At 34.7% G+C, this 27,124-nt stretch overlaps 2 pseudogenes across 2 annotated transcripts; one reads left to right on the top strand and one right to left on the bottom strand.

The window, feature by feature from the left end:
• The first annotated feature begins 260 nt into the window (after window positions 1-260).
• Window positions 261-3,152, top strand: LOC111282951 (RING-H2 finger protein ATL46 pseudogene; annotated as a pseudogene). The gene is made up of 2 exons (XR_016342140.1): window positions 261-1,713; window positions 2,345-3,152. The product of XR_016342140.1 is annotated as an RING-H2 finger protein ATL46 pseudogene (transcript).
• Window positions 3,153-3,867: 715 nt separating this feature from the next.
• On the bottom strand, window positions 3,868-25,778 carry LOC111282221 (AP-1 complex subunit gamma-2-like; annotated as a pseudogene). Its single transcript, XR_016342139.1, has 18 exons — window positions 25,269-25,778; window positions 23,439-23,741; window positions 23,125-23,266; window positions 17,584-17,757; window positions 16,894-17,076; window positions 16,134-16,288; window positions 15,947-16,037; window positions 15,152-15,315; window positions 14,555-14,609; window positions 13,054-13,176; window positions 12,869-12,964; window positions 11,819-11,946; window positions 11,419-11,523; window positions 11,053-11,312; window positions 5,837-6,088; window positions 5,573-5,748; window positions 5,120-5,224; window positions 3,868-4,134 (listed from the first exon to the last, which is right to left on the bottom strand). The product of XR_016342139.1 is annotated as an AP-1 complex subunit gamma-2-like (transcript).
• Window positions 25,779-27,124: the final 1,346 nt, after the last annotated feature.

The following is a 27,124-nucleotide window of genomic DNA, read 5'->3' as shown; positions in this document are numbered from 1 at the left end:
AACTCAAATTTAATATTATATCAACTTAAATTTTATTGATTGCACATTTATTCTGTCGAGCAAGCAAAGCTTTCCTTTCTTAAGTAAAATAAAAAGAATTGGAAACTACCAAAAGGGGTAAATAGGGTTTACTGCAACAAACTCCGGATCAACTTACTAAATATGGGGTTTCTATAATGGCAGATTTTTCCAGTTTCGGAGGTAGGTAAAAATAAAATAAAACCTTGACTCATTTAAAGCGTTAGAAGAGTGTTTGCCTTGTGTTCTTGTTACGCCAATTACAAGTTAACTTTCTTTTTTTCTATTACCAAGTCTTCTACCTAAGTAATCATCTTACTTGTAGCTCTTAGTCAAGGTTAGATTTTTGCCGCGCACGTTATTGGCTGAACTGAGCTGCGTTTGTTGTGAGTGCAAGAAATAATTTGCACATTGCTTGTTGGGTTTGATCTAAAAGGAAGCAAGAGAACATGATTTCCTGAGATTTCCATATGGGTAACTACATTTAGTTTGATCCAAGAAGGTTAAAGGAACATGTGTTTCTAGCATGCCATTTTCTAACATGTCTTGGATACAATCTCAAATCAAGCTAGAAGATAGTCATTTGAGTTACCCTCCTCGCTCTCTACTTTCTTCTTATTCTTCATCTTCTTCCTCCTCTCCTTCATTGCCATACAACAGTGATTACCAAAAGCAACCAAACCCTCCATCATCATCATCTTCGGCTAGTAAAATAAGCCCAGCTGTTTTGTTCATAATAGTTATTCTCGCTGTTATATTTTTCATATCTGGCCTTCTTCACTCGCTAGTTAGATTTCTCATGAAGAATAGGTCTCCCTCATCAGTATCCGAATCCAACAGATACCACGAAATGTCAGGGTCTGATGCTTTCCAAAGACAGTTGCAACAACTCTTCCATCTTCATGATTCAGGTTTAGATCAAGCATTTATAGATGCTCTACCTGTGTTTCTTTATAAGGAAATAATGGGGTTGAAAGAGCCATTTGATTGTGCTGTTTGTCTTTGTGAATTCCTGGAACAAGACAAATTGAGATTACTTCCTATGTGTAGTCATGCTTTTCATATAGACTGTATAGACACATGGTTGATGTCTAATTCTACTTGCCCTCTTTGTAGAGGGACCCTTTTCACACCTGGGCTTCCAATTGAAAACCCAGTTTTTGGCTTGGAATACGCAAGGGAAGAAAATATGTTATCAAGCAATGGAGGAAGCGGGGTGTCGTTTGGCATAAAACCAGCAGGGAATGACATTGGAAAGAGGGTGTTTTCTGTCAGACTAGGCAAATTAAGAAGTTCAAATGATGGAAGAGGAGAAGGAGAAGGTGTATTACGTGGAGAGGGAGAGACCAGTAGCAGTAATTTGGATGCGAGGAGATGTTACTCCATGGGGTCACACCAATATGTGGTTGCTGATTCAGACTTGCAAGTAGCTCTATGCCCCAGTAGAGGAGGCACTGGTAGTGCTAGTATGAAGCTTGTGAAAGGAAGAGTTGGACAAAATGGGAATTCACCAAATGATGGGGATGTAGAGGGAAAGAAAATTAACATGAGAAGTAAAGGTGAAAGCTTTTCTGTTTCCAAGATCTGGCAATGGTCTAAGAAGGGTAAATTCCCAAGTTCTTCAGATACTATAGGGTCTTCCTCTGTTACCGTTGGTTTGCCATGGACCGATGGTAGAACTTGGGTTACTTGAAGGTATTTACTGTTCCTTTGTACTTCGTTATAATGTTATAATCATATATATTCAATGAATCTACTTATTAAAGCCTGTACTTTTAGCTTTTACTTTCCCTTTTCTTTCAAAAAAAATTGATTCTTTAATAGTGCAATGCAACGTCTGTGATTTATGCTTCTTTAATGTTCTTACTTTTATGATTGTTCAAAATAAAGGCATGTACTTACTTTTATGGAAAATGGCGATGTCCTTGGTATTTTAAGCAGTGCCTTACCTAAAAACCTTTGCTTTCATCCTGGGAACTGCACATGTTGTAATGGTGATAAATGATTTCTAGTTTTTACTCTTGGCTTTCTCTCCCTCTGCGAACAATTTACACCAAACAAGAATAAAATAGAAAAAGAAGGATAGTAAGCATTGTGAGGTCAATTCACGTGGTGCTGGGCTTTTCATTTTTTTTTCCTTGATAAATTCCTTCCTTTGATCTTCTAATAGGGAACCTTTTTTTTGCTTTGGATGATGAGGGTGGTAGGATCCCTAAATAGTGCTTTAATGACTCTTGTGTGTAGCCTTTATTTGAAATCTAATTAAAGTTCTGATCCCAAGCTTACTACATAATTAAATTTTATTGAGTAAAATGTTCATTTAAAGCACCACATGGGAAGCTGGTCTCATGGTTGAAGCTTGGGGAAGTGTTTTATTCTGATACTTTTAGAAGAGAGGGAAAAAACATGCTGTTCGAAAAGAAGTATACCACACCAAAGAACAGTTTTGCTGATGGTTACAGAAGACAAAACTGGTTGGGTCTGGTAATCGTTTTGTTCCCATACATATCATTTGATAGCCCTGCGAGATTGGCACAGGAGATGAAGAGGAGTAAGATGACAGCCAGTGAGCCAAAAGTCAAACATATTGATGCATGCATGAGCAATGCATGACTGGGAGGCAGGAGGGATTAAGTATTTGGTAAAGCTAATAGATCACATCACAACAACAATAGCTCCGTGATTGAGAGAGAGAGATAGGCACACAAGTCAAAACATTTCAAATCAGTCTTTTCCAAGTCGCGGGTTACAGAGAGAAACAGATAGCCCGGATCATTGAGCTTTGCTGGAAGAATCCAAGGCTTGCTTTGTTGGGTATAACAAAAAGAGATTTTTTTTTGAGAGAAAAATGAATTTAAAAATTAGTACAAGAATTGAAATCATTGTAGCACTACTTAACTATTTTAGTCTCGGAGTTTGCACTTGGTGTTCTTAGGAGTAGAATAATGCACCTCTGGATAAGAGCGACCCCATGTGCAATTAAAAGGACAACATTTGCATTCGGGTTTTAGAATTTAATTTGCTTTGAAATGCTCACTGCTTTCTTCTCCCAAATTAAAATTAAGGAGTCATTCTACCAATGCAATTCTAATTATAATCGAAGTACCATTTTATATTTGTAGTATTATTTGACATTGTGAAATTATCCCACTCCAGGAAATTCAATAAGTTAAAACTTATGTAATTGACAACAAAAATAAATAGAAGAAATTATTACATTATTTTTCAGGATTAACAAGATAATATATATTTTAGAACATAATAAAAATAAAGATAAAAAAAAAAGTAAGACACGAAATGATTTTTCAAGTGGAGTTAAACATTTAAAGTGTATGAAAAAAAAAGGCTCAAGTTTATTAGAAATGATCAAATTTTACCGGAAAAAGATGCAGGAACTACATCTCTAGCTTTCCTATATATGGATTTTGGAGTTGATAAAGAAGCCCTAGGGATTGAAGGAAAAATAGTATATCAACAATTCAGACTTGACATATATGGTTATCATCTCTTCTTAACTTTTGACTTCATAATGGCAAAGAACCAGTAACTTGCAAGTGCAGAATCATAATTAAATACTACAAATTGGATTATAACAAATAAATCAGTGCTTAAAATGCATGACCAGCACATCTTGTATCCCAAACCATAACAAATTTCTCTTTTGTGCCCAAGGCAAAATTCAATTCCCACAATTCCGTACAGAAAGGCTTTATAATAATATACATAAAATTACCTACCTGGGGAAATTTTGTGAAAAATAGTGTGATCCCATTTGACAAACACAAACCTAAGCAAAATCTCATGCCATTCGTTACAGACTATATCACCCCGCCCCCCGACCCCCCGGGGATGTAAGAATTGAAACAAAACATTGCACTGTCACTACAAATGCTGAGAAGAAATTTCTCAGAGATAAAAGTCAAAAAAAGGATACGGAAAAAGATGGGAAAAAGGTGGTACATGAATATCTTCAACATCTCTGTAGATCAATCAATCTCATCAATTGCTTGGGAAATTGTTGATTTGTCCTTCCTCCAAAACATCTTTGTTGTTCAACTTGTAAGCTATCCTTATGCGCATGACCAATCATTTCCAAAAGTAATGGTAACTAGGCCCCTGTAAAAGACCCGGTTAAAGAGGGTAGCTACAGTAAAATGATTAACCTAAAAGAATTAGCGTCGCAAACTACTTCAAGAATTCTTTCCAAACAAAGGTAGCAGGGACAAATTAATTGTCAAAGGTTACTGGTGAAATCAACAAGAAGACAATGGTTTTATTAGTTTCATCATTGATTTTTATTGAATATTAGCAACCATGTCAATATAAGGCATTTAAATCTTTTTTTTTTTCTTTTTCTGCTTTCTTTCTTTCATTTTTTGAAGAAGTTCTAGGCTCTAACACTAAACAGTGCTATTCTGCTACCAAAAAAGAAAAAACAAAATTAATTGGAAAGCTAGGTGGTTAGAGACTTAAGGGAGAACAATTTTCTTGCTTCAAGGTTCCTGACATCTCTGGCTAAACACAAAACAAAATCTTGGAATTTATAAACTAGTTTTTCCTAGGTTCTTGATTTCCTCTTCTTATGCACGAAAGTAAAACCTAAAATCTATGGAAATAAATTATGACCATCCAGAGCCTAAAGAGGAAAAAATGCACATACCTTTAAATTCTTGGTTATGGTGGACCTAAATGCAAGCATCATTTAACATGATACAGGATACATCTAAGACAAACACTTGTAAAGTTATATACTAATAAAGAAATGAAACAAAGAAAGCCCAAAGCACTGATAATAAAAGTAGTGCAAACAAATGCCTAGTCAAAGTAACACTAGATTCTACCAAGTGTTCAAAACCCTATGATCAGAAGTTCAAAAATGCTTTTAAATCATGAAACAAAAAAATAGCATCACAAAAAGCTGTAAGTGGATGATGGCCGCCACAATATGCCAGTTAGGACAAAGCACCATAGCAGTTCCCTAGAGCAACTTTAACTGACTAAGAGAACTAGATATATGAGATAATATACTAAAGCTTTATCTTGTTAAGCTCTCAGATTCAGTGTCCGAAACGTAAAGGTTATCAAAACTCAATACACATACCTTCCCATGTTGGCTATTAGTGACTTTCAAATTTTGTATGATGGACCCATTACCGCTTGCAGGCAAGGTATTGCTACTAGATGGATCCAAGAGCAACTGAAGAAACTGACAGATTTTAAAAGCAGCAAAATCTATCAGCATCATACATATTAAAAGGAGAAGCATACAAAATTCTATATAATAAAGTACAAATTTCAATGGTTATTTTTAAGGAATATAACAATATTATAAATTTTGCAAAATTAATGAAGCCTAGGTTGTAGGAATTTTAGAAACAAGCCTAACCAAAGAACTACTAGTGAGGACAGACTTTAAGTTGCAAACTGCAAAGGTCTTTGATTTTCACATAAATCCATGAAAAATAGAGCAACGGAGGCAAAAACTGATAATACAAAATCTTGTGTTAAGTACCGAAAATAACAAGAAGCTCAGTAAACAGCCATCTTGAGTTACCTTTGGAACTGCCGCCTGGAAAAGAAAATCATTGTAAACATTAGGTGACAAATTTGTAAAAGTAGCCTGGATCAACGTTGTTTGTGGGTTTCCTGGTTGCTTTGAGAAGTTGAACGTCATCCTTAAGGAGCTGCTCTTATATGCAACTAAGGAAGGATAAGCATGTCCATTTCCCTCTGCCCACAGAATAGAAAACTATAACTACTTTGGCATCTAGAAGGCTACAACATCAGCCAAACAGAGTTCTACACTTTAAAAATTTACCATGTTTTTGAGGACTCGTGCCAAACCCATCCAATAAATCCATCAATGGGGCAGCTCTTGCAGGAGAAGCGGCATTAGTAGAAAGCGAGGAAAGTAAAGCAAGACCATTTAAATTGGCAAGTGGTGCTTTGTCGTCTTCACTGGAGGATAATATGTCAGATGCAGATGAGCTGCTTTGTGCAGGAGCTGTTGCTCCAATTGACAAAAGATCCAGCAGAACATCCGTACCAGCTTTTGGAGGCTGACTTGTGTCTACAAAGTCAGAGAACAAAATCAACAGGAAGAAGCGAATAGGCACTGAAAATGATTTACTTTTAGCTTTGAACGATGCATTTAAAATTTTTATGTCTATGCAATGCAAAGTTCTCTTTTGGAGAAGGATGGCCATTAAAACAATGACTAGGAGATAACTAACTTTCTTTTAACATTATTACACTCTCAAAACTGTCAAATTAAGTAATTATGCAATTCAACCATCATCATACCCATTTTAAGTTGAAAACCAATTAGGAATTCATTATTATAATTACAGGAAATCAAATTTAAAAGTGATTTTATTATGTACTTCTATAGAGCAATCCAAAAAAGTTAGTTTGAGTCCAAACGTTTAGAACCCACTAATATCAATGACAGGTGTTTGCCTGAACTATTGTCTCATGATTATCAAATATAGATGACGTGGAAAAACTAAGAGTAAAATTAAATGTATATTGAAAAATTGCTCATTAAGAATTATACAAGAACCTTAGGTTTATATACAACTAACTAGGGGTTAAACTAGGAAACTAAATCTTCCTAAAAACCGATCTTATGATTGAAGGATTGTCTATCCTATTTTTTTGTCCTTAATTCTAGGAATACAAATACTTAATTATAGAGATGCAAATGTAAATATACAGATTATAAGATTACAATCAACTATAAATAAGTATTTTCCCACACTCCCCTTCAAGTTTGTGAATATGTGTTTTCCATTCCCAGCTTGGAAATAATTTCTTGAAATGTTGTACTGTTAAGACCTTTAGTCAACACATCTGCAAGTTGACCTTTGGTTGATACATAAGGTGTACAAATCGACCCACTGTCTAGTTTTTTCTTTATGAAATGCCGGTCTACTTCAATGTGTTTTGTTCTGTCATGTTGCACAAGATTGTGTGCAATGCTTATTGCAAACTTGTTATCACAATAGAGTCTTATTGGTCCATCCCACTTGATCTTCAAGTCTTCTAAGATAATCTTTAACCATAGTAGTTCACAAATTTCTTGAGCCATTACTCTGAACTCTGCTTTCAGCACTTGATCTTGCCACCATATTCTGTTTTTTACTCCTCCAAATCACAAGATTACCACCTAAGAAAGTGCAATAGCTTGAGGTGGATCTTCTATAAGTTACAGAACTTACATAATCAACATCTGTGTATGCTTCTAGAAATAGCCCCGAATTTCTTTTGAATAAGATACCTCTCCCAGGATTGGCCTTCAAATAGTGAAATACACAGTAGACAGCCTGTAGGTGCACTTCTTTAGGACTATACATAAATTGACTTACCACACTCATAGCATATACTATATTAAGTCTAGTATGTAAGAGATAAATGAGTCTTTCTACTAATCTTTGATACATCTCTCTATCTACAGCAACATTTTCATTAGCTTCTCCAGTTTTATGATTAAGATCTATAAGGGTATTTGTAGGTTTACATGCAAGCTTCCCAGTTTCCTTCAGAAGATCCACTGTTGTGAGATGAAAATACCATGCTGTGAGTGAGCTATTTCAATTACTAGGAAGTCCTTCAATTTTCTTAGCTTTTTTATCTCAAATTCTCTAGCCAAACACTGTTTTAGAGATTTTCTCTCTTTTTCATCCTCTCCAATTACAATTATATCATCAACATACACTAATAGAACTATGACTCTCCTTGAATCAGACTGCTTGATAAACAATGTGTGATCTCCTTGACTCTGTTTATATCCCATTGCTAGTATCACTTTGGCAAATCTCCCAAACCAAGCCCTAAGAGACTGTTTAAGGCCATATAAAGCCTTTTTCAAGTTGCATACTTTGTTTGCTTCTAAATGACCCCCAAATCCTGATGGAATCTTCATATATATTTCTTTTTCCAAATCACCATGTAGAAAAGCATTCTTTACATCAAATTATTGAAGCTGTCAATTGTAATTTGCAGCCAATGATAACAAAATCCTAACTATATTCATCTTGGCAACTGGAGCAAAAGTTTCCTGATAATCCACTCCATAGGTTTGAGTGTAGCCCTTAGCCACTAACCTAGCTTTATACCTTTCAACAATACCATCCACCTTGTATTTTACAGTGAAAACCCATTTACACCTCACTAAAATTTTTTTCTTTAGGCAACTCTACAAGTTCTCATGTCTTATTTTTCTCTAAGGCCTCCATTTCTATTTTCATGGCTTGCCTCTATTTCTCACTGGATAATGCCTCGAATAATGTAGTTGGAACAAAATTAGTGTTTAGGCTCACAAGAAAATTTTTTTGGGATGGTAAAAATTTTTCAAATGACACAAAATTAAAGATTGGGTATAGTGGATGCTTAGTACATTCTTTGGTTCCTTTCTTAATGGCAATAGGCAGATCAAAATTACTAGTTATAGGTGTAGGAGATTCATACTCATTTTGAGAAATAGAGTCAAAAACTGTAGTTTCCTCATTTCCAGAGTTAGGATTAGGTTCTTGGACTGGCATTGGTTCAAGATTTGGAACTTTCCTTCTTGAGTACACCTGTAATTCCTTCATAGAATCAAGAATAATATTATCCTTTATCACATCTTCTGTGTTTGGAATGGGTTCATACCCAAATTCAATATTTGACTTAGGCTCAACAGAAACAAGTTTCGACTAAGAAGAATTAATGGGTGAAAATGCTGAAGAAGAGGACAAATCAAGCTAAAAGAAATCTTTATCCTTATCTTCCAAGAATGAAGTCTCCCCCTGAAAATAAGGTTAAGTAAAAAATAGTTTATTTTCTTCAAAAGTGACATCTGCAGACACATAGAATTTTTTAGTTGGAGGATGATAGCACTTATACCCTTTCTGAGTTGATGAATACCCCACAAAGATACATTTAATTGCTCTTGAATCCAACTTTCCCCTATTATAACTGTGAATATAAGCAAATGATGTGCAACCAAATATCCTAAGTGTGAGGTTGTTTGTCATATTGAGGTTGGGATAGAATTGTGAAAGTAGTTTCATAAGAGTTTTAAATCCCAAAACCCTTAAAGGTAATCTATTTATAATGTGTGCGGCGATGAGAACAGCTTCCCCTCAGTAAGATTTGGGTACATTTGCTTGAAAAATGAAAGCTCGGGTTGTGGCTAGTAAATAGCTTTTTTTCCTCTCTGCCACTCCATTCTGCTGTGAGGTATTAACACAAGATGACTCATAGATAATCCCCTCCTTTTGAAAATAGGTGGATAAACTCTGGTTGAAATAGTCTCTTGAATTATCAGACCTAAATCTCTTGATTCTCACTCCAAATTGATTTTGGATCATGTTTTGGAAGCTTAAAAACACATCATTCACATCCGATTTGGATTTAAGGAAAAAAAAACTCAAGAGACCCTAGTACAATCATCTATGAATGAAACAAATCATCTTATATCAGAAATATTAGTAATTGTAGAGGGACTCAAAATGTCACTATGAATCAAGTAAAATGAAGTAGAACTTCTTTTGTTACTAATTGAAAAAGATACACGTCTACACTTTGCAAGTTCACAAACATCACAATGAAAATCTTCGACGTTTAGTCCTTTGAACAAAGAAGGAAACATGTTTCTCAAAGTTCCCAAAGAAGGATGTCTAAGACGAAAATGATAAAGCTAGATTTTGTCTTTATTGGAAGATTTTTCAGAAAGAAATGACAAAAGTAAATTATTTTTTATATTACTTATATTGTTTGATGTCTCAAGATAGTATAGTCCATCCTTCTTCTTAGCAAGTCCAATCCTCTTCCCTGAACTCTGATCCTAAAATTCACAATAAGAGGGATAAAAAGTCACTTTGCAGTTCATATCTCTAGTAAGTTTTTGTATAGATATCATATTAGTAGACAATCCAGGAACATGAATAACATTTTTAAAAACAAACGAGAGATTAATTTGAACATCTCCTAATCCTACCATTGTAGTAAGTGAACCATCTGCAACGATAATTTTTTTATTACTAGGACACAAGGTATATGTACTAAACTTCTGTGAGAAATGTGTCATATGGTCTGTGGCTCCTGTGTCAATGATCCAAGAACTTGTAATAGGCTTAACCGAAACATTTAATCCATGAGAATCAAAAGTTTTACCTGAACTAGAGACCTTATCCAAGGAACATACCACAATAGGCTTTTCAAGGGTTTTCAATTGGTTTCTTAGCTTTTCAATCTCTTCTCTATCCAACTCTCCTTGTTTCTGAAACACCTGTAGTACTCCAATGATTTTTCTAATCGACACTTCCTCAAATTGGGTGATAGTGATATTTTTCTTTGAACTAAAACAAGTCTTAAAATATAACCAGAAATTACTCTTAGCAATAAAGGCTAAAGAAGGGAAAAATAGAATGGCTATGAAGGCCTTAACAAGGGTACAATAAAGGCCTAAACAGGGTTCAACAATGAAGGCTTAAAATAGAAGTCAGCAATGAAGGCTGAAAATTTTGCTTCCCAAGAAAAGCCTAAAGCTCTGATACCATGTGGAAAAACTAAGAGTAAAACTGAATGTATATTGAAAAACTGCTCATTAAGAATTATACAAGAATTTTAGGTTTATGTACAACTAACTAGGGGTTAAACTAGGAAACTAAATCTTCCTGAAAACTAATCCTATGATTGAGGGATTATCTATCCTAATTTTTTGTCCTTAATTCTAGGGGTACAAATACGTAATTCTAGAGATACAAATAAAAATATACAGATTACAAGATTACAACTTGCTGTAAATAAGTATTTTCCCACAAATGATTAATTCTCAGAAAGTAAAAGATAAACAAAAGGGATAAAATATTAAACATTTGGGTCTTTAACAGACTTATAACTCTAGAAATGCTAATGTCAGTATTAACGCTGCAAAAATCCTAAGAAGCTGAAGAATAACGTATTTCAAAACATAAGCAAATGCTTAAAAAAATTAATTTCACTCCTCAAAGGTTTCTTAAAGATGCACCATTATGCATTCCAACTAACCTGATGGTGCAGAAGCTGGTGATAAATCAAAACCAAGAAGATCCTGTAGAAAATCACCACCAGAAGAACTAGGTGCAGGGGCATCATCTGAACTTAGGTCAAGTAAGTCTGCAATAGGACCTGCAACTGGTTTGGCTATTCCATTTGGACGATTACATGGCACCCTAGTGGAACTTGAAACAGCTGTTGGCAAGGAGCCATCCCTCCTTCCGCTGAAACTTGCCTCGTCCAAAACTGGCATCCTTTCAACCAGTGCAGATCTTTATGAATTCATCCATCAGCTTTGTAACTCACAACCATGCTGCAATGCTGGAAACCTTCCAAACCATAAAAAGGTAAAACACAAAAAACTTTTTAATCATATACCTAATGTTCTAATGCTTCTGAAGAATACAATTAAATTCAATAGATCGCTGCTGCAGCTCAAGCACAAGGCTTCCTTTATTTTGGACAATTATTCCCTTGATCCTTCTGGAGATAGCAATCAATCAAAATGTATCTTTCTCATGCCATATAAACATATAAGAAGAAATTCTTTAATTACTTCATGCAAAACTCCATAATAATTGGGAAGGTCAAACCAATTTGCCAAGAAATAAACTCAACTTAGATCATGTTTAGATAGAGTTTGTAACTGTATCAAGTTTATACACATAAAAGATTCTTTTTAACCGCTACACCAATCTAAGAGGTCAGTAGAAATGTATAATCAAGGGGAATGAGTGTGATAAATGATAAAATGCATGTTGGCAAAACATTAACGTACTCTGAACAAGAAGGAAAACAAGAAGAGAGCTTTAACAGAGCAATCAAAGCAATTGCTTTAGGAGTGAGATCCGACGCATGACGCTTAATAGCAATCTCTATGGCATCCACAGCATCAAACTCTGTTACCTGCTTAGGAAATAAAAATTGAGTGAAAACTTTCACAGCAGTGTAGGATGATGCAGAGTTGTAGGTCTAAGCATCCCATTTAGTTAATGAAGCCACTGAGAAAAGAACAGGATCCCAACATGGAGGCCTTTCAGCTCAGCATATAGCAGGTTAAAAATCTACTTAGTTTAAGAATTATATTGGATTGATGTGATTCCATGGAAAAGACCCAGAGTGACAAAGAACTCCATTGGATGACACCCATTATTATATCTGATTGCAAGCAAACTCAAAATATTTCGACCAGAAGAAAACATAAAATACCTAAAGATGTTTTGAATAAAATTAGAAGGTATTTTGCAATGCCATGTCTAAAGGGGGAATTGAATGATTCCTTACCTATATCTATATCTGCAAAACCACATCACCCATAACCCAAAATCAATGCCATACTTAGTCTAGATTACCTTGATTAATTTTATCTTTAAAATAGATTTATCCTATGGTAGCCAAAATGAATTTGATTGTTATAAGACAAACTTCAACAAGGAAGTAATTCAGTTATAATCACTCTAAAATAAAAGTGAAAATTCTACAAGAAAAGCCTAGAAAATTCACTATTTGACAAAGCAAAAGAAATTGTTATCAACCAGTCAAACAAACAATACAATTACTGATTCTGTTTAAATCTTATCAATTACTTAAATTCAATTTAACAGCAAACATGGCATAAGTCTTGACTCTTGAGTCATAAATTTATTAAAATGTTTGCAGAAAAGCTGCTAATCAACTTTCTTCGTTTAGAAATTTCCCCTATATATACCCAAGGTCATATAACACAGCCCCCTGCCTGGCTGTTTTCCCCCTTTTTCTGAAGACATAAAAGTGCAACATCACTACAGTAAGTGCATGCAAACTATTCAAGGGATAAGGATGCACTTACAGTTATTGGGTCTTCAATATCAAGCATCCCAACATTATTCACCAACATATCACCATATTCACCAATACACCAAACTGCCACTCGAACAAAGGTTTCCTAATGAAAATATCAATTTGCATTTGAATAATTAAGTAGATAAGAGTATTAAATTTAGATATATAAAATCCAAATAAAGCAAAGAATACCTGTTCTGTTGATGTTTGGAATGATCTTTATAATGCCCTGACAGTATATCCATGAAGGTCAGAAGCATTACTTATGACAACAATAAGGGCATGCCAGACTTCATCTTTTACAAAATTTCCAGCCTACCAAGCAAAGGATAAATATCAGCAACAAGATAATTTAATAGAAACATTGAAAGAGCTAAGAAGATAAATAACAAATGAGGCATTCTTCCGAAAAATGGAAAAGGTTTATCCTCACTCCCTTTTTCTCTACTAACTAAAATTTTGTCAAGCATAAATGAGAGTACACATCCAGCAGATTGTGGAGTTACTTGAATGTTTGTGGCCAATGGCCCAATTATTTTAATTGACACTTTAGTTTCATCAATGAAACGAAAAAACATTTAACATAGAGTAAAATGCAAACATAGTACAAGGTAAGAAGAACCATTACCAACTAAACACCTCAGTTCCCACACCATTATTAACTTTTCTCAGGTCCAAAGCGTTTGCGTTTCTGTTACACTCCCGGTCCAAAAACCATAGACCCAACTACTTCTCCAGATCCAAATTGTTAGTCCTTAACAAGTTACTAATAGTGGTTGCTTGAAGTCATATGGATTTCATCAATCACATTCCTAAATCTGAATTGAATTAGAAATGGTATCACAATCCTCACCATTGAAATCCTTGATGGTTACACTTCAAATTATAAGCAAAACCAACACGACCAAGATCATATCAGCACACACACTGACTAACAAGAAGACCTAATACAGACTGCAATGACTCAGCCATTTTTCAGGCCTAAACCACCAATTTTCCATAGTCAAAAGCTTAAAATCAAGTTGCTAGAACTGAGTAACTTGTGGACTTATATTGTTTTCATTAATGGTATGTACTTCTATCCAATATGGAATGTAATATCCCATTTTTAGCCTTTGATAGTTCATTCACTCAAAGGTAACAAGCAGCAAAAGTAATAGCCGAGACAGGTTCAACCACTACATTTTTTTTGAAAAATCAAATGGGTGGACTTAAGCAGATTGACAGCAAACTAGGGATCACTTGGCCAACATTACACAAGAAAGAAGTATTAATATTGCCAATTATTTTTATAAACTACCACTTAAACAGTGCAAGAATCTATTCTCTTTCCTTTCGCAAGGATTTACGCATGACAAGTTCATAATGTTCAACAAAGAAGCTTTGTAATTAAAAGAGTAAAGATGAAGACATGTTTTACACCGATATACAAAGGACTCATGCAAAACATTGGATAATCAAGAATCAAAGATTGAAATAATACGCACATTAACAAGAATGCAATAAACAAGATTTAAGAAAACGTAATCTTCTGCAACACCCACTAGGAATAAAAACTGTGATGGATGCAATTCAAACAAGAGAATATATAGTAGCGAAACAGAAACTTGGACAGGGATGAATTCAGTGGAATATGACAAACAAAGCTTCTTTACTTCAATCATATAATGATGCTATTAATGACAACTTATACCTCGGAAAGAACCTTGAGCATCTGATCAATGTACCAAATCTTCTCTTGGGAAAAACTGAAGCAATAAAAATTATTGGTTAATTGACTAAACAATGCTGACAAGTAATTCCAAATGAATCGTTCAGCATATCTTCCCCAGTCAACAGAAAAGAAAAAAAAAGTCAAACCAGAAGAAAATATCATCCAACATAAAGAAACAATAAAAGGAACTTCTATAAATTTAATAAAGATAGCAAGCCATTGAAGTTTACCATATCAAATCATAACTGCCTTCTCCAGGAGAAATAACCAATCATTTTAAACAGTCCTAAAAAAATGCGGTTGGAGGTAGTTATTTACTATATCAAATCAATTGTGCACAATAACTGCCTTCTCCAGGAGATATAACCAATCATTTTAAACTGTCCTAAAAAAATGAGGTTGGAGGAAGGAGTATAGACAGCTTCATACATCCATGTCTGCATGAACATATCCAAGCACACACATGCTATACATGAAAATACCGATTCAAGAATACAAAGCATAAAGAAGACAGTTAGCATACATAAGAAAGTTGAAGTAGCACTTCTCATGTAACTAACAAATAGCATAACTTACTTTTCAACAAGGGTGCAAATCTTGGCAGTAAGATGTCCCCTAAATTCTTGATCGCTTCCTTCCAACTATTCGATTAGCTCTTTTGTCAAAGGCTTTACATTGTTTTCATTCACTAGCAAGTATACAAGTTCAAGTGCCCTTTTCCAAATTGAAGCATCTGAATCCTGGAAAAAGAAAATGTAAAATCAAAAACTTCTTCAGTTGCACATGAGAAAACTCACTTTTGACAATAATAGCACTTCAGAATAAGATCAGAGTCCACATCAAAAGCAACTAAGAAAATTCTGGAAACTCTTTTTTTATTGGTTAAAGTACCAAGGCTCAAACTTAGGATCTCTACCGAATTCCTAGTCCACCCTACCCCCGATCAAAGCCTGAGGGGTGATGGTGGATATTGCTATGTCTCCAAAAATTGAACCACTATTATCAGTCCACATGTCAAAAGGCAAGAAGAGCAATCAACCAATAACAAAAATCACAACAGTCACATGAAGACAACAAGAGGGTTCCCCAAAAATTAAAGAGAGAGAAAGATGACTACAAGGTCTTTAACCTTAAGGGCAAAAACAAGAGATCAAGTTATATCTAAAGAGAGAAATATCCATTGCTGCTTTAGCAAGTATAGGTTTCACCAAAAGTAACAAATAAATAACAGAACCAGTGAATCAGAACAGACAAAAGGAAAGCATAAGCAAACTCCTTGATTGCCTCTTGAGCTAGAACTTTTTCAGAAACCTTTTGAGATTCATCAAAAATGAAATTAACTATCCTAAGATACCTTTACACATTCCAAACTTGTTGCCATTCCAAACTTGTTGCCCTGTGCCTCTGCACTGCTTGAGCATCCACCGTCATGGCTTTCGTAAACATGTTTAATGCAACATATCTGAAAAATATGCAAGGTTTAGTTTCATAATATAGTAGAGCAAGAAATAATGTAGAAAGGGATATGAAAACCAACATACAGTACGAAAGAAAATACCCGATATTATTGTCACGATTTGACAAAAATCTTCTGAAGATATTGATAGCGAGTGCACATAAGCCACAATCATCTTCAATGCTCGTGATGGTTTCAACACATTCATAAAGAATAGCATTTCCTGCATATTTGTTTGACTCAGTGTTTGTTGCCACCTAAGGAATAAAAAGTATAACCATAAAAAAAGCAAACAAAAAAACTTAACCTCATTAAGCAATAAAATGATGTTGTTTACCATAAAAGGAGTTTTCTGCATCATTTTTACCTTCTACTTTCATTGACAGAAATTGGCTTTAGAAGCAACATCCAACATACCCCATATGGTATACCATCTTGTCAATTAACATTATACGAGTAATTTCATTAAGTTTTTTTCATGAGCAGGAGCAACATTTGAGTAGAACGTCCAGCTTATTTTCTAAAAGGACAAAACTTTTATTCTTTCACCATCCAATACTGTCTCACATCATAAAATGGAAGAACAAACCTCATTCCCCAATAAAGCAATCATTTGCTTTTTCTTTTACAAAAGTTTTCTTAGAACCTCTAATAAGAAAATCTGGTCTGCCACAGCCAATCAGCATGCATACATAAGAAATTTACAGCAAAAGAAAGAGATTCCAAACAAAAACCTTAAGGTAGTTGCTAATTGATGAGATAAACTATATATAGAACATGCATCTCCTTAAATTTGTCTTTCAGGACTTTGAACATATTACAAAAGAAAGAGATAGGTCACAGAAAAAACATCACAACTGACCTGGGCAAGCATGTCATTCATACAGTCACTAGCATCAGCATCACCCTGGCCCAATATCCACAGAAGCTTAAGCAATCTTATATGAAGAAAGCGATCTGTAATGCCAGCAATGTCATACTCAGGTGCATAGGGACTGTTTGCCATATCCCTCAGAATTTTGACCACACCTTCAGTGCATTTCTGCTGTAATGATAAAAGAAGCTATCATCACAATTTCGAAACAGACAGCACCGTCCATTTTTTATGAGTTTCTTCCCACTAAAAGTTACAAATATAATTCAGTCTGATATTAAAGAGAAAAGGGCCCCGTCTCTGCTTGACCCTAAATGGCGAACAAGTCCTATAGAAACAAAATTGCAAAATTAGCCTGAAGCATCTTAGTATCAATTAATGCAAATAATAGCCAACACTTTAGGACAAAACACCAGTAAACTTGATTCTTTCAATCCTTTTGATGGTAAGTGCTCTTCAGCCAGAAACAGAACAAAAGGATTGCTGGTAAAGTAGACTGCTCTGCTCACATTGGATGCTCCAAAAAATTCAAAGCAGGAACTAAATATTTACAAGAAATTTTATTCATAATAGCTTCTTCCACGGGCGAACAAGTATAGCAAATAATTCATGCACTCAATAAGGTGTTAGGCTTTCTAATACTATAGCTATATGCATAAAAATCCAAAACCAATTTACCTTTCTAAAATATTAAAGGGCTGCTGAACTGACTTTACATAGATCTGTACAAAGTTGAACTCCTGTCACTAGGACTCCACGATTCTTTTCTCTGAGTAGTGAAGCAGCAGGATTTATAAAGTTTTCAGCCAGGTCCAGAACTTTCTTTATGATCCATATGGAGCACAATGCTGCCTATAAACAAAAGATAGAGTCAAGAGGAGTTAAATACTGCAGTCAAATCACTAAAGAAAATGACAGATAACCTAAAAATTATCAAATAATGTGCATGATGAGAATTCATAACCAAACGCCACTTCGGAGGGCGAAAAAAGGAAAGAAAAGCAGGAAGCCTGTTTAATCGAATCAATCCTCCAGTAGAAAAATGAGTAATTGTAGATGAACCAATTTAGTATATCAGATAAATGCCTTCAAAGAATGACTGGCAATGGTCAATAGATGTCTTTCCCTCAAACCATCCAACAAGTAAACTGAAGTCAACTTTCCTGGAGTAACTAAAACATCAAACTCAAGGGTTACCGTATGTAGGCATTTTTCCATTGAATAATTATGTGCTACAAATTCTTCTGGTCAAGATAAATAGCAGAGAAATATCCATATTTCATAAAAGTAGCTGCCATATGAAGGTTGCAGAATGTCATTGAACAAATATCACACTGTCCATAAAGTAGATACATAATGACATTATACAGTGCAGGTCTCAGTCAAGTGGCATCTGGTACTTAGTCATGGATTTACAAGTACGTTTTTTAACCTTTGTATTGACAAACTTACAAAGGCATTATTGAAAAGTGTGGGAAAACACTTATTTACAGCTGGTTGTAATATTGTAATCTGTATATTTATATTTGTATCTCTAGAATTAAGTATTTGTATCCCTAGAATTAAGGAAGATTTAGTTTCCTAGTTTAACCCCTAGTTAACTGTATATAAACCTAAGACTCTTGTATAATTCAATATAAGCAGTTTTTCAATATACATTCAGTTTTCAAATGGTATCAGAGCGGTCACCAGTCCACAGTCGTGGGAGTCACTAAGTACTACACGGTGGAACCGTGGGAGTCATTAAGTGCTATACGATGGTCTGGTGTGATCTTGGTCCTGTGGATGGACTCAGCTTGACAAGAACATCAAGCATTAAAGGTGGGGAGATTGTAATGCCCCCAATCTCACATCAGGAGGATGTGTGGATAAGGAATAATATATATATAGAGACTTAATCCCAAACTTGTGAGGCGCCTTTTGTAGGACAAAACCGTGAGACCAGGGGTCAGAGCGGACAATACCTCACAAGGGTGTGAACCGTGGCGGTCAGGCTGATCCGGAACGCCGGAAGGGTGAATGCCCAGGTCTCGGAGCCGCGCGGGTTCGGAGCTTAAGTCTCGACCCGTGACAAGTGGTATCAGAGCTTTAGGCTCTTCTTGGGAAGCAAAATTTTCAGCCTTCATTGCTGACTTTTTTAGGCCTTCATTGCCGAATCTTGTTTAGGCCTTCATTGCCTAACCCTTTCAATGAAAGATATCACTATCACCCAATTTGAGAAAATGTTAACTGGGAAAATCACTGGAGTACTACAAATGTCTCAGAAACAAGAAAAGTTCAACAGGGAAGAGATTGAAAAGCTGAGAAACTTATTGAAAATCCTTGAAAAGCCTACTATGATATGTTCTTTGGGTAAAGTTTCTAGTTAAGGTAAAGCTTTTGGTTCTCATGGATTAAATGTCTCGGCTAAGCCTATTACGAGTTCTTGGGTCATTGACTCAGGAGCCACAGACCACATGACACATTCCTCACAAAAGTTTAGTACATATAACTTGTGTCCTAGTAATAAGAAAATTGTTGTTGCTGATAGTTCACTTACCACAATGCAGGATTAGGAGATGTTCAAGTTAATCCCTCGTTTGTTCTCAAAAATGTTCTTCATGTTCCTGGATTGTCTACTAATCTGATATCCATACAAAAACTTACCAGAGATATGAATTGCAAAGTAACTTTTTATCCCTCTTATTGTGAATTTCAGGACCAGAGTTCGGGGAAGATGATTGGACTTGCTAAGGAGAAGGATGGACTATACTATCTTGAGACATCAAATAACACAAGTAGTATCAAAAATAGTTTACCTTTGTCATTTCTTTCTGAAAAATCTTCCAATAAAGACAAAATCTGGCTTTATCATTTTCGTTTTGGACATCCTTCTTTTGGAACCTTGAGAAACATGTTTCCTTCTTTGTTCAAAGGATTAAATGTTGAAGATTTTCATTGTGATATTTGTGAATTTGCAAAACATAGACGTGTGTCTTTTCCAATCAGTAACAAAAGAAGTTTTACTCCCTTTTACTTGATTCATAGTGACATTTGGGGTCCCTCTACAATTTCTAATATTTCTGGTGCGAGATGGTTTGTTTCATTCATAGATGATTGTACCAGGGTCTCTTGGGTTTTTTTACTTAAATCCAAATCAGATGTGAATAGTGTGTTTTTAAGCTTCCAAAACATGATCCAAAATCAATTTGGAGTGAGAATCAAGAAATTTAGGTCTGATAATGCAAGAGACTACTTTAATCAGAGTTTATCCACCTATTTTCAAAAAGAGGGGATTATTCATGAGTCATCTTGTGTTAATACTCCACAGCAGAATGGAGTGGCAGAGAGAAAAAACAGTCATTTACTAGCCACAACCCGAGCCTTTCTTTTTCAAGCAAATGTACCTAAATCTTATTGGGGAGAAGCTGTTCTCACTGCCACACACATTATAAATAGGTTACCTTCAAGAGTTTTGGGATTTAAAACTCCTATGGAACTACTTTCACAATTTTATCCCAACCTCAATACCATAAACAATCTCACACCTAGGATATTTGGTTGTACATCATTTGTTCATGTTCACAGTCATAACAGGGGAAAGTTGGATCCAAGAGCGATTAAGTGTATTTTTATGGGGTATTCTTCAACTCAAAAAGGATATAAGTGCTATCATCCTCCTACCAAAAAATTTTATGTGTCTGCAGATGTCACTTTTGAAAAAAATAAACCATTTTTTACTCAACCTTATCTTCAGGGGGAGACTTCATTCATGGAAAATAAGGATAAAGACTTCTTTTTGCTTGATTTGCCCCCTTCTTCAACATTTACACCCATTAATTCTTCTGAGTCGAAACCTGTTTCTACTGAGCCCAAGTCAAACACAGAATTTGAGTCTGAACTCATTCCAAATATGGAAGATGTGACAAAAAATAATATTGTTTTTGATTCTATGAAGGAATTACAGGTGTACTCAAGAAAAAAAGTTCCAGATCCTGAACCAATGCTAGTCCAAGAACCTAATCCTAACTCTGGAAATGAGGTAACTACAGTTTTTGACTCTGTTTCTCAAAATGAGCATGAATCTCCTAAAACTATAACTAGTGATTATGATTTGCCTATTGCCATTAGGAAAGGAACCAGAGAATGTACCAAGCATCCACTTTACCCAATATCTAATTTTGTGTCATTTGAAAAATGCTCACCATCCCACAAAAATTTTCTTGTGAGCCTAAACACTATTTATGTTCCAACTACATTATCTGAGGCATTATCCAGTGAGAAATGGAGGCAAGCCATGAAAATAGAAATGGAGGCCTTAGAGAAAAATCAGACATGGGAACTGGTAAAGTTGCCTAAAGGAAAAAATCCAGTGGGGTGTAAATGGGTTTTCACTATAAAATACAAGGCAGATGGTACTGTTGAAAGGTATAAAGCCAGGTTAGTGGCTAAGGGCTACACTCAAACCTATGGAGTGGATTACCAGGAAACCTTTGCTCCAGTTGCCAAGATGAATACAGTTAGAATTTTGTTATCATTAGCTGCAAATTACAATTGGCAGCTTCAACAATTTGATGTAAAGAATGCTTTTTTACATGGTGATTTGGAAGAAGAAATATATATGAAGGTTCCATCGGGATTTGGAGGTCCTCTAGAAGCAAACAAAGTATGCAGGCTAAAAAAGGCTTTATATGGCCTTAAACAGTCTCCTAGAGCTTGGTTCGGGAGATTTGCCAAAGTGATGCTAGCAATGGGATATAAACAGAGTCAAGGAGATCACGCATTGTTTATCAAGCACTCTGATTCAGGGAGAGTCACAGTTCTATTAGTGTATGTTGATGATATAATTGTAACTGGAGATGATGAAAAAGAGAGAGAATCTCTAAAACAGTGTTTGGCTAGAGAATTTGAGATAAAAGAGCTAGGGAGATTGAAGTACTTCCTAGGAATTGAAGTAGCTCACTCACGGCATGGTATTTTTATTTCACAACAGAAATATGTGATGGATCTTCTAAAGGAAACTGGGAAGCTTGCATGTAAACCTGCAAATACTCCTATAGATCCTAATCATAAAATTGGAGAAGCTAATGAAGATGTTGCTGTAAATAGAGAGATGTACCAAAGATTAGTTGGAAGACTCATTTATCTCTCACATACTAGACCTGATATAGCATATGTTGTGAGTGTGGTAAGTCAATTTATGCATAGTCCTAAAGAAGTGCACCTACAGGCTGTCTACCGTATATTGCACTATTTGAAGGCCAATCCTGGGAGAGGTATCTTATTCAAAAGAAATTCAGGGTTAGTTCTAGAAGCATATACAGATTCTGATTATGCAGGTTCAGTAACTGATAGAAGATCCACCTCAGGCTACTGCACTTTCTTAGGTGGTAATCTTGTGACTTGGAGGAGTAAAAAATAGAATGTGGTGGCAAGATCAAGTGCTGAAGCAGAGTTCAGAGAAATGGCTCAAGGAATTTGTGAACTACTATGGTTAAAGATTATCCTAGAAGACTTGAAGATCAAGTGGGATGGACCAATGAGACTCTACTGTGATAACAAGTCTGCAATAAGCATTGCACACAATCCTGTGCAACATGACAGAACAAAACATATTGAAGTAGACCGGCATTTCATAAAGGAGAAACTAGACAGTGGGTTGATTTGTACACCTTATGTATCAACTAAGGGTCAACTTGCAGATGTGTTGACTAAAGGTCTCAGCAGTGCAACATTTCAAGAAATTATTTTCAAGCTGGGAATGGAAAACACCTATTCACCAGCTTGAGGGGGAGTGTGGGAAAACACTTATTTACAGCTGGTTGTAATATTGTAATCTGTATATTTATATTTGTATCTCTAGAATTAAGTATTTGTATCCCTAGAATTAAGGAAGATTTAGTTTCCTAGTTTAACCCCTAGTTAATTGTATATAAACCTAAGACTCTTGTATAATTCAATATAAGCAGTTTTTCAATATACATTCAGTTTTCACAAAAAGAAATAAATAACAGAAACCATAATACTTGAAGCGCTCAACAGAACAACCAAAACCTTCCAACTCCTGTAGAAGAAAGGAGGATGAAGAAGTTGATATCTTTAAGAGGGATACTCAGTAATGTTTAGGCATAAGAAATTCACAAATTCTGGAATCCAGCAGCCTCTTTTCCATCTTTACATCTCACTGATATCAAAATATGTGGCCAACAGGCCCTTGAGTAAAGAGTAGGACAAACTTACTTTCTTCCGCATATTTGGGTCTCCAAACTGCAGCAATCTTTCTACCTCTTGTGCAAGATCACGGGCCATTTCTGCTGAACAAATATTTCCCAGAGCACAAAGAGCTAGTCCTACAATATACTGGTTCGAATGATTGAGATCTCTGCATATAAGCTAAGGTTCCTGCAAGTAAAGTCAATCTCTCCATTTTTCTTATTTTTACCCTGGTAATACCGCCCTATCAGGGACAATGTTACTCATCCAGAACAGAAACAATAAAAGGGAAAAGGAAATGGGAACAAATTAAGCTTGAGACGAGTCTACACATAGGATACTGCTTTAATGAGTTTGCGACCAACATCAGAACTTCTTGTCTTTCATCGAGAAGCAACATAAGACCAAGATAGCCAATCCTCTTCTCTGGAAATCCAGCAGATGCAGTCAACTTCAGGCACTCCATTTGGCCAAAATGAGTGGGATATCCAAGCATGTGAATGAACATTAGCTTTGCCAGGTTACAGTGCCTATAATCTTGATCATTTTCATTAATTGCAGCACGAATAGCAGCACACTCTTTCCTTACAACAGCACGTACTTCTGCAGCAGTTTTGCATGCACGTATAGCCCATATCATGTCCCTGTATTGGAGCGGTAAGTTTGACCATTTTCAATTAATATGCATATAAACTATTTTCAAGTCAATCATTTAGATTCGTCAATATTACTTGGAACAGAAAATGCACAAAAGATGTATTACTCATTAATTTGATTGAGCAGGTATAAGCAAAAATGAACTCATGCCCCTTGATAGAACATCATTTAAGGACAAAATTATTCCTAATAACCAGCCGTAGGTTCTGACCGAGAAGAAACTTTTCATACTAGGATGTGGGCATCCAGAGTCACTTTTTCTTTTACCTTAAAAATTACATATAGCTTAGAGATCACTTTTTCCACTGTAACCTAACAGTTCTTGTCAACAATTTCCTGAACACAGAAATATTCACAGATGCTTAAGAGAGAGGAACCCGTTTATTCCTACTTACTACTTTTTTCCTTCAAAGCAACACTACTACAGATCACTCCATATGTGACGCACCTCAAGACACAAAGTTATCTAACCACTAAAGCCAAGGAGATCGAGATCTTCACACTCATAAACTATGGCTGAATATAATGCAAAGAACTGACTCAGAATTCCCATGACAGTGTATGGAGATTATCATTCACAACTAGATCTGCCAACCAGATTCTTCAGCTATCTCAAAATTTTTAATCATGATAAATCTATATAGAGATAAATACAACTATTAGGTTCCATAGCAACAGACAAAGGCACCTTCTACAATCACCTAGCAGTCTCCCCTAGGAAAAATAAAAAAATAGAAATTCAATTTTACACGTTTTGGCTAAAAGGGTGCTAAGTTCTTAATATCAGTTTGAATATATAACCACCAGAATTATGACAAAAACCATGTAACCAGGTTATTCAGATTGTACTTTAGGTAACCATATTGGATGGGATACTTACTTACACGACTACCTTAGACTGTATGTTATATTTAAATTACCACTCTCTCAAACTGTTGCCACTAGTTATCATGTTTAAAGGTTCAATGCAATATCAACATTCCAAAATATACTGCATACCTTCATTTCTATAACGCAAGAAGTTTCGATTCCTCTCTAGAAAATGGTATTTTCTGGCACCAATGCTATTCGGCTTATCATTTCATATTATCAATATTCATGAAAACAATAGATCAAGCTACTCTCAAACCAATTACTAAATGGGTATGTCATAACTTCTGACATTTATAAATTTCCATTAATGATTGCAACCAATTCAAAGCAAATCAAAAAGAAAAGGCAAAGATAACAAGAAGAACCAAATTATGAAACCCAAAAAAAAGCTAACAAACTCTATTTAGCTCTAATCCATATACAATCATCTTTTAAGTTGCACAGACTATAACCAAACTCCCCAAATTCCAATCACGGCAATCAAAACAACCCCAATTGAACAAAACCCCAACTCTTTTAACCATAAAAGTAATCCGTTCAAATAAAATAAAATAAAATAACTCACGTTTTCTTGATTTCATTTTCAAATTAAAAGGAAAAGGGAGAACTAGAAGAAGAAATGGGTAACAGTAGAAATTCACCTTAGACGAGTAGAGGACGAGAAAGGATTCATGATTGGGTCCAAGGTTGAAACTTTTTATAGAGAGCTCAATTCAGATCCAATCAAATGAAAACTAAACCAAATGCTGCGACTAAATCAATCACCGAATTAGCGCTATTAGGAATAAAATCCTTTTTTTTTTTCAAAAATCCTAGAATCTGTAATTCAAGATCCAAGATGATGGAATTCGAATTCGGAGATCTAAGAAAGAGAACCAAACAAAGATTTGGATCTGAGCGACAGAGAAAACGAAGTCTCTGTTTTCCTTTTTCTTTTCTTCTTTTTTCCTAGTGACATGAAAATGATGACTGGTTCTTTTGTCTCTGTCAAAAATATTTTAAAAAAAAAAATTAGAAAACAAAACGAAGCGGGAACTGGGGAAGGAAAAACGGGTGTCACTCAAATTTTCGTTTGCCGGTGCTTGGTGGATCACATGCGGGTAAAAAGATGAACAAATTACTCCGGATCTGCTATTGCGTTAAATTTGCTTATTGGAGCTTCAGCATCCTGCTGTCATATGACAGGGCGTGATTCATTGGCCAGTAAGAGATTTGTAATTGACGGCGCGGGAAGGCAGTAGTTTTCCAACTATTAAATGCTTTTCATTTTTTATTTTTTTGAACGGTAAAGAATTTTTAACTTCATCTATTCATCTTCATACAAAGCTAATTCAAATATACTTAGACTGCACTTGAATTAAAATGGAGCTGCAATTATATTGTATGATGCAAAAATATACATTTGAGTTGGTATAATGAAAATAAATAACATTTAACAAATAAGCTCACGTTATTTTTTCATTTTATGAGATTTTAGTGTAGCAATGAAAATGTATTTAGCCTATTCTATTCCATTTTTTGGTTTTTTTTTTATTTGATTTTTTATTTAAAAGTTTTTTTTCCATTTCTTTTTATTTTTTTATTTCATGTATTCTTTTAAATTTTATTTTGAATAAAAATAATTATCATTTTAATATAAAAATAATTATTATCAATTTTTTAAAAGATCATTTTTATATATTATTATCAATTTTATTAATTTTTAAATATTTATTAACGAAATTATTATTTGAAACAAAACTAATTTAGTAATTTTTAATTATTTATTAATTTTATAAATGTAAGACAATTCTATATAAATTATTTTATATAGAATTTGGATAGTCAATGAGATTGAAAATAATGATGGTAATGAGATTAATTATTATAAAAATGATATTAAAATCAATGATAAGATATACGTTTGGATATAAATGTAATAATGACGATGAGATGAAAATAAAAATGACCATTAAGATATTAATCTAAAAGTGAATTAAAATTTTATTTTAATGCATATTTAATTTCATTTAACATTAAAAATATTAAAAATTTAATTACTTAAGGGAACAAATAGGCAAAAAAAATTATGAGTAAAAATAAATGTTATTTTTAAATTCACATAGTTATTTTAATCATAATAAAATTGTATACATAAATATATATATGTATAAAATTAAATTAAAAAATATTAGTGAGAACAAAAATATCTAAAATGAGGTGTGTTGTCTTATTGCCACTTTCTCCATTAGTGAAAAATCTTCACCTCATCAGTGCCACATAAACACAACTGAAACACAGTTATATAATCCAAACAGTCAACTGCAGTGCAATTGCACCAAAAAATTACTCCATCGCATTGTAACGTGGTTGTGATTCAATCTAAGTGCGGCTTTAATGAACTTTGTTATACCCGGTTCGTTTGATCAACCTTGTTGATCCTCACACTCGTTAAATCAGCACATATTCAAACATCCATATCACACATCCATATCACTCATCCACAATGGTCGATACT

Source organism: Durio zibethinus, chromosome 5 (assembly GCF_047325235.1).
Source record: "Durio zibethinus cultivar Kanyao isolate XHJ-2024 chromosome 5, ASM4732523v1, whole genome shotgun sequence".
Classification (NCBI taxonomy): Eukaryota; Viridiplantae; Streptophyta; class Magnoliopsida; order Malvales; family Malvaceae; genus Durio; species Durio zibethinus.
This window is presented reverse-complemented; position numbering and strand designations above follow the sequence as displayed.